The sequence below is a fragment of the Hirundo rustica genome, chromosome W (assembly GCF_015227805.2).
Source record: "Hirundo rustica isolate bHirRus1 chromosome W, bHirRus1.pri.v3, whole genome shotgun sequence".
NCBI classification, from domain to species: domain Eukaryota; kingdom Metazoa; phylum Chordata; class Aves; order Passeriformes; family Hirundinidae; genus Hirundo; species Hirundo rustica.
Window position 1 is genome coordinate 30,412,674 of NC_053487.1, and position 14,138 is coordinate 30,426,811.

The window sequence follows — 14,138 nt, forward strand, 5'->3', positions numbered from 1 at the left end:
ATCTACACTCTCAACCTCACCCTCTTCCTCATCCCTTCCGTCATCCTCGCCACCACTTCACCCCCACGGTCATCCTCATCCTCACCTTTGCCATCGTCTTCACACTTATCCTCATCTTAACCCTCATCTTCACTTGAATCCTCATTCTCACCTCACCTCCATCGTCACCCTCACAGACTGGTCCCATCCCTGGTGTCAACAGGTCCCAGTGGAGAGGGACCATGGGGGCTCCAGCAGCAGCCACACATACGGCAATGTCCCGAGAGCAGAGCCTGGCGTCCCCTTATTGTGGTTTCCAATACCTCCGAGGGTCCAGCCCTGTTCAGAGAAATGGCTTAAATCACGTAGCGAGACAACTTCTCTGGACATGCTTTGTAAAATAAAAGGTTTTAATAAATGATGAAAATAATAAGCATAGACAGAATAATGTAAGTTGAACACAGTGTAGAGAGCATTCTGACACTGGTAAGGCAGTCCAAAAAAGCCCCTGAGTTCTTTTGTGTAGTCCCTTTTATTACTTAATGGTCTAGGTGGGTTATTTGGCATGGAGCCAAATGAGATTGGCAGCAGACTTTGAGGTGCACTTACAAAGCCCTATCACTGCTCCTGTGCTGGCACTGGGCCAATACTGATGAAAAGGGCACAGAACTTTCTAGTTTTGTTTCCTTATATGTTTAAGGTAAGCTGAAACCCTTTTCCCTATACAGAAATGCTCACTCGGGGGTGGGGGGTACATTACAACATCCCCTCACTGCCCACACACCCTCAGCCCCACAAAGAGCCCCCAATGATTCCATTTCTGGGGGACTGGGAGAGAGTTATCACTGGACAGCAAAAGCAGCTTCCAGGGACATCCCTTATTCATGTCCCTAAATCCCTGTTGGGGGGTTCTTGGCATGGCTAAACCCTGAGAGACCATCAGCTCACTGGGAGTGGAAAATAAAGAGCAGCTGAGGGAGCTGGAGGGGCGCTCAGCCTGGAGAAAAGGAGGCTCAGGGGGAACCTTCTAGCTCTGAACAACTCCCTGACAGGAGGGGGCAGCTGGGGGAGGGGGAGGGGGGGGTCAGGCTCTGCTCCCAGGGAACAAGGACAGGACAAGAGGAAATAGCCACAGTGGAGGTTTAGATGGGATATTAGGGAAAATTTCTTCACTGAAAAGGTGGTCAGGCATTGAAACAGATACCAAGGGAAGCAGTGAAGTCACTGTCCCTGGAAGTGGTCAAAATCATGTGTGTGTGGCACTTGGGAATATGGATTAATGGTGGCCTTGGCAGTGCTGGGGGTGATAGTTGGACTCAGTGGTCTCTGAGAGCCACTCCAACTTAAATGATTCCATAATTTTATGGACATGAAACCCCAGTGTAAATGAAACAGAGGGCAGAGCCTGCTTGGAAGCTCCTTCTCCATCCACAAAGCCATCCTCAGCCTTGGGCACTACCCCAGATGTGGGAATTGGTTCAGGTGTTCCTATTCCTGGGGTTTTCCTCAAGCTCTGTCCTAAAGTGAACCAGTTCTTTCAAGGCCATGGGGTGCTGGAGCTGGTTACCAAAGCTCCCTCAGGAGAGTGGGATCCTGCAGGCACAGGGAAAGACACTGGAGGCTTTATCCTTCTGTTTATCATGCTAACCTGTGAGGACAGCAAGCCCCATGGGAAAGGGGCTCTCATGGAGGGGCTGTCACCTCAGCTGGTGCCATTAGTCACAAAGGCCACGGTATGTGAGCTGCTCATGCTCCAACAGCTCAGCCCTGGCTGAGGCACTGAGGAAGGGAAATACCTGGTGCAGAGCCAGGAGAGGTTTTACAGCCAGAATGAACAAATGTTGAACATCACTGGGAGTGATATAAGGATCTGCAACCTGGGCTGGAGGCTCAGCTCTTCTGAGCCATGGCACAGACACCTGTGACTTCCTCAGGGGCTGCTTCCCTCTGGCTCTTCCACCCTATTTCTTCCGACTCCTCCAGCATGTCCATGGTCCTGCTGGGAGATGCTGGAATAGTTGAAAGTGCTGTTCCTGCAGGTCTGCGGTTCCTGTGGTGGGTTTCTTTCCTATTACTGTCTGTGCCTGCTATGTGCACACAGGATCAGACACGGATTTGAGGAATCACTGGATGGTTTGGGTTGGAGGGGGCTTTTAAACATCACCTTGTCCATCCCCCTGCCATGGACAGGGACACTTTCCACTCTCCCAGGTTGCTCCAAGCCCTGTCCAACCTGGCCTTGGACACTTCCAGGAATCCAGGGGCAGCCCCAGCTCCTCTGAGCAACCTGCGCCAGGGCCTCCCCACCCTCACAGGGAAGAATTTCTTCCCAATATCCCATATAAACTTCCCTTCTCTTTAGTTTAAGGCCATTCCCCCTTGCCCCATCACTCCATGTCTCAGGGGGAGCGCTGCAGGCAGGAGATCAGCATTGTCCTGTCCTGTCCAGATCTAGGAAGAGCTGAGACAGTAACAGAGCCCCTCCAAGCCTTGTGCACCCTGTTAGTTATGGGACACTGAGCCCTGCTGTCCTTTCTCTCTTATTTCCTGTCTATCCCCACAAAGCCCCACTCATTCCCATCCTTTTTCAACTTTCTCCCCAGCCCGAGGACTCAGCTTTCTTCCTGCCCCAGTGTAATGGTTTTAATTTAATAATCCCGGGCAGAAACACCAATTAATGTAGGGGTTTTAGTGTTAATATTTTTGTGGGAGGGAGAGATTAGGAGAAAAATAAACAAAGCAGGCTTAAGCTTAAAAATGAACAAAAAAGATAGTTTTATTAACACACACTAAAAGAATAGAAAAAAAGAAAGTTGGAAAAAAAAAACTAAAACAGAACAAAACTTCAAAAACACGCTTCTTTCCTCTTACAAATGATTAACTTTCTTATTGAACAACATAGAAAGACACAACTTAGGATTTTCAGTCAGTTTCACTACTTAGACATAACTACTCATTACTCTAGGAGAAGAGTCCTTCTAAGATCTTTTATGAAGATGTTTGCTACAAGACAAAATAGTCCAGTGCTCCCAATGTCACACATCTGCTGCCGCATGGAGTTTTTGCAGACTGTGATGTTCTATCTGCAGAGCTTCTCAGTGTATCTGGGGTATTATTTATGGATACTTCTTCTGATCTAAAATTATCTTTGTCTCAAAAGGCTGAGACCTCCTTTTTGACCCAGGAGTGGGGGTTTCAAAGTTCCCAAATAAATCTCTATTACACCAGTCCTTAATTTTGATTAGAATAGCATTCTACCCAAATAATACTAAGATGCTGCAAAGAACAGTTCATTTCTTCATAATTTACCTTAGAAAAGTCCGGTCAAAAATGTCCACTTCTTCAATCCTATTCCAATATTATTAGTTCTTTCACTTCTCATCTAACTGACTTCATGCAGTGTCTGTTCTATGTACCTTCTGTTTTCTTCTTTCTTCTTTCTTCTTTCTTCTTTCTTCTTTCTTCTTTCTCTCGAGGATGAATTGTGCTTTAAAAGTTCTGTGTTGCTAAGAAAGGGTTAAGTTTACTCGTGCTTGCAAAAGCCACATGCACGCGTCGAGCTGCAGGGCTGAAGAAAAAAATGCAAGGCTGTGCTGATAAAGGAAGCTGGTAAAGGTCCTTTTTTCCACCCCTCGGTCTCATCTAGGGCAGTCCAGTTCAAAGTTGCTATGGAGCTGCAGGCTTGCTTTCTCCACTGCCAGCGGTGATTAAGCTGGGCCATGTTTTGGCCCCTTCTGCCGTGGTCTGAGCACATGGCCCCACACCGCCAAGCTGCAGCTGCCCCTCTCCCCTGCCAGCAAGCAAGGGAAAGGGGCTCAGCCAGCCTAAGCCTTCCCAGTGCAGGCAGCGGCCCCCAGACCCCCGGCCAGGCCCGGCCTGGCCGCCCAAAAGGGCAGCAAGGCCCGACCAGAGGCCGCCCGCCACCTCCGATTTTACCTCATTGCTGATTCTAAAGCGAGAGAGCGGGCGGTCAGCAGCAGATTAGTTTTAAATGTTCCTTCCAAAGTCGCACCGATACCTCTCACTGGTCAACTCAGCTGCCAATATCCCAGCCCGCCCCCTGATAGGTCCCTGTCCTCCCCCCCTCAACCCACACTACGGTTAGGGCAGGGGAAAACAGTTTACATTTCTCTATATCCAGAAAACAAAATTGTGCCAACCCATGATACCCAGCACTCCTGGTCCATTTGTGTACCTGGGGCTGAATGAAACTGGGAGGGAGGGCATGGAGAGTGTGTCCCAGGGAGCCACTGTGCAGGAACACTCTGCCCGTCCCTGACCTCGGCTCCCCTGTGCTCCCACAGGGCCGTGACGGGAGCTCATTGCTCCCATTCCTATTGGGAGTAGTTCATCCACCAGAGTCCGTGCCCAGCTCAGCATCACCTGCTGAGATGAGGCTGCACCAGCCCTGTTTGCTGACAGCTCAGTTTCCAGGGCACAGTGCTATTTCCACCCAGGAGTTTCCTCTGCCTGGGGAAACATTATTTGCTTCTCCCACTCCCTGCAAAACCAGTGGCTCACACATGACCCTTCAGGAGGGAACAGCTTTGCTCAGCCCTCCTCTGGCTTCTCTCCCTCTACTGCTGCTGCTGGTGTACTAAGGGCAGTGTTGTATGGATATTTTACTGCCAGTATTCCAAGGGAAATGTGGTTTATGGATGTTTTTCTTACTCCAAGCAGATATGGACAGGCTGGCGCTCAAGTCCTGGTTCCTCAGGTGGGAGAAGCAGCTCCGGCAGCCTCTGCCTCGATGCTCGGGAGGATTCCCTGGGGAATTTGGAGTTTCCATGATTACCTGTGAGGCAGATCCTTGGTGGGGATAACTAGGGAGGAAGTCACCATCAGCACAAGGTGTTTTCTCACTGCTCACTGCGCCAGCCAAGGCTTGGCTTGGCCTGGCCTTGGCAAAGGGCTTCAATGATGTGTTTTTATGGGATTGTGATCACACCCCTTGTTTGTCATGGGATGGCAGTCCTGGCAAGCCCTGCTGCCCCCCCAGCTCCCAGGCAGGAGTTGAGGGACACCCCCAACTGAGGAGGGCACTGGGATTTTGGAGAATCTCCCAAGGGATGTCCTCAGGGTGGGATGTTTTGCTGCAGACAGAATGCAGCTGAGGTTGCTTTGTACAGAGGGAGAGGCCCTGAGTGCTCCCCAGACAGCGAGTAAATCAAGGATAATCAGATCTAATGGCCAAAATGTGGGGAAGTAGTGGACATACTGGACATTCTTGGAATGAGGCTGAGAAAGGTGGGGAAGCACTTGGTGCCCAGTGTCAGACATCAGTAGTGCCTTGCCAGTGCTGCCCATGGGACTCCCTTCTCCCCTCCTGGCACCAGGCTGTGAGGGGATGGCTGCCTCCAAGTGGGGGCTCAGAGACCCCCTCTCCAGGGAGTACCACATGGTCTCACCCTATCAGCACTGCCCATCCCTCTCCCATTCACAAATCCCATTCCCGGCTCGCTCCATGCCCTCCCGACCTTGGTGGCCTCGTGTGCCGCCACTTGGCCGTGTTTGGAGGCATCCATGGAATCATGACAGCAGTGTTCAGCCCTGCTGCTATACAGCCCTTCTGGGACAGCCTGGCCTGGCCCGCCAGGCTCCTCAGGAAAGGGCTCTGATTGCTTCAGCTCCTGGCAGGGCCTCTCAGCCAGCCTGCAGGGCATGGGCTGGTTTTCATAGAATCATGGGATCACTGAGGTTGGACAAGGCTTCCAAGGTCATCAAGTCCAACCTTTGACTGATCCCCATCTGGTCAACAAGCTCAGAGCACTGAGTGCCACATCCAGTCCTTCCTTAGACACTTCCAGGGATGAGGAATCCATCACCTCCCTAGGCAGCCCCTTCCAAGGCCTGACCACCCTTTCCATGAAAAAATTCCTCCTGATGTCCAACCTGAACCTCTCCTGGCACAGCTTGAGGCCGTTTCCTCTCATTCTGTCCCTGTTTCCTGGGAGCAGAGCTCGACCCCCCTGGCTGTCCCCTCCTGTCAGGCAGTTGTGGAGAAGGTCCCCCCTGAGCGTCCTTTTCTCCAGGCTGAGAACTTCCAGCCACTGTTGGTTCTCCAGACCCTTCTCTCTATTCAGTGCCTGACCACCCTCTAGGGAAAGAACCTTTTCCTAATATCCAACCTAACCCTCCCTGACACAGCTCTGGCCATCCCCTGGTCACCAGAGAGAAGAGCTCACTCCTTGTTCCTCACACTCAGCTGCCATCATGTCGTGGATCTAAGGGGTCTGGAGAGTGGTGGCAGAGGTGGCATGGTGGCAGAGGTGGCACAGCAAGCTATGACAGCTGTGAGCCAGGGGCACAGCTCCCCTGGCCAGGCTGGCTGCAGCCCCATGCTGCTCCCAGCTGTGAGCACTTGGAGCAAGGGAGGGGAGCAACAAGAGGGTTTTACAGCCCACAAGAGCAGATGTTGCTAATTGAGCCTTTGAGTTCCATGCCAAGCCATGGCATGAAGGCTCTGCCCAGCTTTCAGAACCACTTCCAGGTCTCTGGCTTTGAAGACGGTGGGGGTGGGAGAGGGGGCTGGTGAGGGGAGGTCATGCGTGGATATCGGATTGGACACAGAGCCCGAGGCCGGGCTGATAGACCCGGGTCTGCGCCAGCAACTGCTGGGAAGCTCATCCTGCTGGAGCAAAGAAGTCCTGGAGTGATGATCCTCAAACCTGTTCCTCAGCCAGGGCTGGGCCAGGACAGATTAATGACTCAGAGTAGAGGGGAAGGTAGCACCCACAGACACAGGTGGCTCCTCAAGCCCCTGTTATTTGGTAGTTGAAGATGAAGAAGCTCTTGTGAGCGATGCCAGGCCCTGGAGCTGCCTGAGTAGGAGAGAGGAGCCAATACCTGGCTCAATCTGAGCATCCTGGGAGACCTGGCACAGGCTGCCCAGTGAAGCTGTGGCTGCCCCTGTGTGGTATTTTGGGAAGGAAGTGATTTTTTCAAGAAAGGTATAGCAAACCAAATCAGACTCTAGGTTTGAATATTGACATATGGTATAGCCATTAGAAAGATGACACGCCTCTGGGAACACAGGGTTAAAATCAGAGAACTCTCGGGTATCGTTCTTTTCCTTCCAGGATTGGAGAGAGGTAACAGCAGCACAGCAGCATCGGGCTGGCCCCGCTCCACCCTGCTGCTCCGCCTTGCCCCCCCTCCCCCCCCCCCCCGCCCTGGGCCTGGCATGGCCTGGCTGGGCTCTGCTGCTGCTGCAGCCCTGGCAGGGCTGAGCTGAACCCCAGGTCCCAGCAGCTGTCGGCAGGGGAGGAAAGGGAGGCCCCGGCTACTAACATCTAGCGGCCTTGAAGCTTGCTCTGCTGCCAGCCCCCTGATAACAGCTCCAGGCCCGAGCTAGGCCGGGCCCACTCCTGTGCCAGTGAGGGGTGGGGGAAGTGTCCATCAGCCTGTCCTGGCCACTGAGATTCCTGACTGCTGTTTCCCTGGGCAGAGCCCCCCCTCCTCCAGTGCAGAGGAAGGAGGGGGAAAAAGCCCAGCCATTCGAGAGATCCTGGCTCCAGCCCCAGCACAGCCTGAATCTGCCACCTTCAGCAGACCTGGGAAAATGTTAACTCTTTCCTTACACAGATGAAACTTACAAAGCACTAGCCCTTCTCTGAGTGAGAGAAAAGTCCGAGTGGGAGACATGTAAAGAGACAGTATGAAGATACCAGGATCGGTGAAAGGGAAGTTACATCCTAAGTGATGAAGAGATGGAGAAGATGCCTTGGTATTTGGGCTGAAAGTCTTTTGTGAGCCGTGGTAACAGACTGTAATATGCTAGAATATTCCTTTAAACCGTTGTCCTGGTTTGGGACAAATTTGGGAGAAAACCCCTGTATAGGATCCCTCTAAGGAAGCAAACCCACGTGGCCCCTCCCTCCAACCGGTCCGGAAAAAAAACCCAAAACCCTCTTTGGAGAAAAGTGGAAAAAACTATTTTACTAAACAAATGAAGTGCATACAAGTATAAAGAATGAATAGTATGAAACAATAAAACCTCTCCTTCTGAAGTGAGATGGCAAATTGAGAAAGTCCTTGCCGTGGGTGTAGCTCGGCTCTCTCTCTCTCAGCGTCTCCTCAGTCCCAGTCCCTCCGGCGCTGCTGGAAAATGCCGAGGTCCAGGCCCCGGTGGGCCGCAGGTGCAGCCCCCAGTGCTCCCCTGGGTTTTCAGTCCAGAGCAGGTTTAAACAGTTCCAAGAAAAAGGAAAAAAAACAGTCCAGGGAACTTCTCTGCCCTAGCTAGCTGAAACTAACTAAAAGCAAAGGAAAAAAAAATCTCTGTCCTGCAGTCTCTCCAAGCCTCCGCCGAACACGCTGTCCACAGAAGAATGTGGAGGAGTCGGGCAGTTTTCTCAAAACAAACTCCGCGCTTCTCCTTGCTCTTAGAACCAGTCTTAAAGGCACAGGACTCAATATACAGCACAAACAGAACAGACGATTGGGGATACAGACATCATAAAGTTACCCTAGGACAACCGTGGAACAAATATGCATTTTGGGGGGATGATGAGAGTATTTAAATTGTAGATAAGCAAAGGCATTTGTGAGGGACTAAATAAATATTGAAATAGCTGTGATCTTATAAGAAGCTTGAACAAAGGAAGATAGATAGAAGCCCTCTGCCCCCAGGGAAAAAGAAGACCTCTGTTTCCTGAGATGAAGATGATTTTCGAGATAGTGAAGAAACACCCTTTGCTTTGGAGCCGTTCATCTTTAAAATTAATACCCCATGAGTATGCATGAGTCCATGGCCCATATGTAGCCGCAGGAAAGGCTGCGTGATATGGGCGGTTCACAACTGCAGATTTCCTCTGGGCAGCTGCTTTTGTGAGAGTTAAAAGCCACAAGCAGACTGTTCTTTCTTGTGGAAAGTTGCCATAACAGACCAAAAGAGACTTCTTTCTCTAAATGGACTGATGAAAGACTATTTTATAAGTGCAATCACGTCAGTGGTACTGACCTAGAGTTCCGAATTTTTTCTTTATATGTTGTCTGTGAGAAAGAAAAGAAGCTGTTGGGGGAGAGGAAAAGTGTTTTGAAAGTTTTATTCTGATTCTTATTAATTTTTTCTCTCTTATAGTTTTGTTATCAAATCTGTTTTTATACCTTTCAAGTTTGAGCCTGCTTTGCTTTTGTCCTAATCCCATCTCACAGCAGAAAAAGAGTACATGATTCTGGTAGATACTCAAACTACTACACTAAATTTGGGAAACAGGAATTGGTGAATGTGAAACCACTACACCCTGGATCCCTGGAAGTGGCCCAGGCCAGGTTGGACGGTGGTTGGAACAACCTGGTCTGGTGGAAGGTGTCACTGCCCACGGCAGGGGTGGGTAGGGCGGTGAGTCGGGTCCCTGTCCCCGATCCCTCCCATGGCTCTGCCCTGCTGAGGGTCCCGGTGTTGCTCGGGGTTGCACCCAGTCCCGGTCCCGCCGCCCTTCCCTGGCGCTCTGCTGCCCTCGCGTGGCCACCGCCACCACCGCAGCGCCGGGAGAGCGGGGACAGCGCGACCCGGAGCCCCCAAAGCACCCAGCCCATGGAGGGAACAGTGGCTACCACCCATCCCCGTGGCTTAAGGACAGGTATCCCTCTGTGCAGCGCTGGCAGAAGTCAGGGAGCCTCCCCTGTGCCCACAGCCCCAGCAGGTACAGGGCAGGAGTCACCTGGATAGGCTGTGGGACTGGAGGCAGGGCCAGAGCTGGGCACACTGACAGCGAGGTGAGGAAGGAGCTGAGGTTGAGCTTAAATAGAGCCACAGGCAGGTGTGTGGGGAGCCCCAGTTGAGGCTGCTCAGGCTGTGTCAGCCCCAAGTGCTCAGCGACCTGGACTTCACCTCTCTTCCCTCACCCTCCTCCCTCACTCTTTCCCTCCTTTCCCCATGCCATGTGCCTGTGGTGGCTCCCCTGTGTCGAAATGGGGTGGGAATCCAAAGAGGTGTGGGAGGACTGAGGGCAAGTAGAGACCAGGAAAAATTGGGGGCGGAAAAAGGGATGGAGGCCAAAGAGAAGTGAGAGGACAATAAAAATGTAGTGGGAAACAGAGACTGAGAGGCTGATGAAGAGTAGAGGCCGCTGAAAAACGGGAGGCTGAAAAGGAGCAGAAGCCTAAGGAATAACTGGAGATCATTAAATTAAGTGGAGACTTAGTATAAAATTGTGAGCAAAAAGGGATGGAAGGCCAAGGGGGACTGGGACGTGGGGAAAAAAAAAAAAAAAAAAGTGAGGGACAAAGGGATGCTGAATAAATAGTGGAGCCCCTAAAAATGCGGAGGTTGGAAGGGAGAGAGAGGTGGGGCTTGGTGATGCTCCCTGACTGCCCCGCCTGCTTTTCCCTGCCTTTCCCAGCCCTTGCCTGCCATTCCCAGCCCCACGGCTCCGTGTCATGGAGCCGGGCGTGCACTAGAGGACAGCCGAGCTCAATGCGAGCGGCTCGGGAGGAGCCCTCGCAGCCCCTGCCCTGCCCTCCAGCACCTCCAGCCCCGGTGCCTGTCCATGGTCACCCCTCAGCCCCGAGCATCCCACATCTCGGAGCATAGCCTGGAGCATTCCCCAACCTGGAGCATCTCCACAGCCTGGAGCATCCCTGCCTGTGGTGGTGTGAGAATTGTTTTTATTAAGTTATTAAGTTATTTTTGTAAGATTTTAAAGTTATTTTTATAATGGTTTAGTTCACTGTATACCCCTGTGTTCTGCATTGGTTTTCCCTTCTGCATCGGTTGTTTTGTCTATTGTAAAACCCGACGTTTTCTGTCATTCATCCCTTCCCTGCACCTGTCGCTGTCAATCCCCCCCCCCCCTCGTGGTCGCCTGCCTGCCACTCAGAGACCCTTCCCTGGCTTCTAGAAAACTCCGGGAAGGGTGCCGAGTGATAGGCTGGGGCCCGGGAGACCCCCTCCCCTCATTTTGTGATTGGTCCCCAGTTCCATGGTTCACACCCCCGGTTAACCCCCCCAATCCCTGTGACTGGCTGACCGGTTGTCGCCACCCCTGTTTCCACCCCACTTTAAAAGCTCGTGCACGCCTGCCCCCGGGGTCTCTTCTGGGCGGTGGGTCAGAGAGTGCTGAGCCCCGTGCTGCCTCTCCCCCTGAATAAAATCCTGTTTAACTAAGCCCAGAGGAGTCCGCCTTTTGATTGGCTGCCGTGGGTTGCATTTGCCATCTGCTGTCCGTCGCTGAGAGGGGAACCAAGGCCCCACAGGGAGGAGGTGGCTCGCCCGGCTTGCCACCCCGACCTCATACGTTGCCGCGGTGCACGAGACTGAGCTAGCCCGTGGCCGCGCTCATCAGCGCGAGGAACAGCACCGTGACAGCGGTTTGGTGCCCAGCTTGGGGCCCCCACCCTCAGGACACGAGGCAGACCCTGCGGCACGGACTGAGGCTGCAAGAGCCTGAAGAAAAGTCCCTGGACGCCCCGCTACCCTTGGTCGAGCGGCTTCGTAAGATCACGCTCCCAAGGGACGAAGAGGACAGCCTGAAGCGCCCAGCAGGTTCTCTTCAGGCAGCTGATCTCGAGACCCCAGGCTTCATCGCATCCCAGGAGGGGGTAAGCCTTCTTCGTGAGGGGGCTTACTTTCGGAGGGTGCTCCCGGTGTGGAGACCCTAATTTCGGGAGGGATCCTCCAGGAGTGGGGGGGATCTCAGGCTGCGCAGCTCGGGGGGGTGGTGGTTAGCCTCATCCCCCTGCGGATTACTCTCCTCGGGGTGCTCTTTTGTTCTTTTTCGTTTTGTAAACTTTAAGTTTCGGGCAGTTGTCTTTTGGGTGGAAGTGTCCACAGGGGTTTTAGACACTGCGATTTTATTTTTCGGTGCGGACCCCCCGGGTTTGGGTTTCAGGTTTTGCCCGGTTTTAGGGGAGTGACCTCCGCGTTCGTTTTCTGTTAAGTTTGCTTTTGTCTGGGTGTCATCGGGTGGGCAGCAGGCAAGGGGGATTTGTTCGGGTTGAGGTGTCCCCGAGCCCCTGATTTTGGTTTTTCGGTTTCGGAGAGATGGGCGCAAAACTCTCCGCTGCCCAAAAAGGTGTGTATCATAGTTTTAAGTCGGTTGTGGAGCTCGCCCAGTTAAAGGTTTCGAGGGGCGAGCTCAAGGGGTTTGTGAGGTGGCTTTTCCTGCACTTTCCTCATGTGTCCCCGGAGCAAGTGTACAGCCCCAAGTTTTGGACGGTTGTACAAAACAAAATTAATAATTTGGCACTCTCAGGGGACAAACAAGCCTCCAAATTCCTCAATTTGCCTTTGCAGCTTTCAGCTGCTGTTACACAAATGAATAGGAAAGTGCAGAAACAGCCACGTCCAAGACAACCTGCCTTTTGTTCTCCATGTCCCTCTGTCCCTTCTCCTTGTCCCCAGAAGGGAATTCTGAAGGGAGCAGCAGGACCCCAACCTGCTGGCTCAGGCTCCCCCAGGAATTCTCGACCCCCCCGCCCGGGCAGTCCTAGCCAGACTGCTTGGGGCTTCTTGGGCAGCCCTGGCTGGGCTGCTCAAGAATTCTACCCTTCCCCATCTTCCCCAGTTAATAAACCTCGTGTCAGATTTAGTCTAGCTGAGACTCCCCAACCACAAAATGGCTCCCCTACCCCTTATCCCCAAGATGGAGGAGACCGCATGGCACGGTTCTCCCCATCCCCCTCTTCCTCTTCTCTAAATCCTTTTCTTCCCGCCCCAAACTCTTTCAACCCCTTCCTTTCCTATACTCCTCCCCTTCATAAAAGGGCTCCGCCCATGCCCCCTCCCTCGCCGAAAACTCTACCCTCGGCTCCTGCCAGTTACTCCCCTCATGGGAACACCCACTTTACATCATCAGGTTCCCAAACCACGCTCCCTGCCGGAAGACCTGCCTCCTGGGCTTCCGGTTCCCACGCTCCCCCTTCCGGTTCCCACGGTCTGGGCCCGGAGGGGGCGGGGCCAGGGCCTGAGCCTGCAGGGATGCATCAGCCTTCCCCTGTTCCTTCGGTATCCCCAGTCGTTTATAAGGGCTCCCGAGGAGGGCAGCGGGTCCGAGCGATCCATCACCCGTTCCCCCAGTCCACCATCCGGGATCTGTGCAAGGCCCATCGAGATTATGGGCGGGACAGCCCCTATTTCAGGGGTTTGCTCCGTTCAGATCTCGATGCCGCTGTTGTTATTCCTGCGGACCTGAAGCAGCTGTTCTCCTGCCTGCTTGACTCAACAGAGTTCAAACTGTGGGTAGCGGCATGGAGGCAGCAACTCAGGGAGGCCTTGCCCAGTCTCCTCCGAGACCCGGAGACTGCGGTGGACGACAACGGGAACCCCCTCACTTTAGAACACCTTATGGGTGAGGGGAGATGGGCCGACCCATCGGACCAAACCTCAGATATCCCCATCAAAGCCCTCCAGATTGCCAGGGAGCATGCGGTCTCCGCATTTTTTGGGATGGTGCCAGACGGCCCGGTCGTACCCTATTACAAGATCATGCAGGGGGCCAAGGAAAGTTTCACCAAGTTCGTCGAGCGGCTCACCCGAGCAATCGAGGTGCAAGTAACGGAAGTGGTGGTAAGGGATGGGATCTTGAGGGAGATGGTGTTTGCAAATGCAAATAACATGTGCCGGAGTGCAATTTTGAGTCTCCCTCTGGACCCCCCTCCGACCTTTCCAGATATGCTCAGGGTGTGTCAGCTAAAGGTCCCCTACATGCAGGGAAACGACCGGGAAGGGAAATCAATAACACCGAGAGTTTCAGCAGTGTCTGGCACCCAAGGACCGACACGCGGACCGTATGTGCCCCAGAAGAACCGGTGTCTAATCTGCCAGGAGCCCGGGCACTGGGCGAACACCTGCCCACTGCGGGATGCCGTTGAAGCTTTGAAAAAGAAAAGGGGGGAAGGCGGGGGGAGTGGGAACAGGGGAGGGTCGGGAGATAGCTCCCGACAGTTAAACTAAGGGGGGAGCGCAGGTCCGCCCGGCGCGAAGATAGAAATAGGGCGGACCGAGCAGCGGGGGAGGGGGAAGAAACATCTAGCGCCAATGATACGCTGCCTTTCACTGAGACAGACAATAATACCGGACGTGACATACCAGACTTGACATACAGTACTGACCATGACCTTTCAAAGCCAATTTTAGTAACATCATCAAGGCATGAACCTTATCGGCTGCGGCTCACCGAAGCGCTCCATCTGAGGACGGCGGATTGGACCTTCCTTTC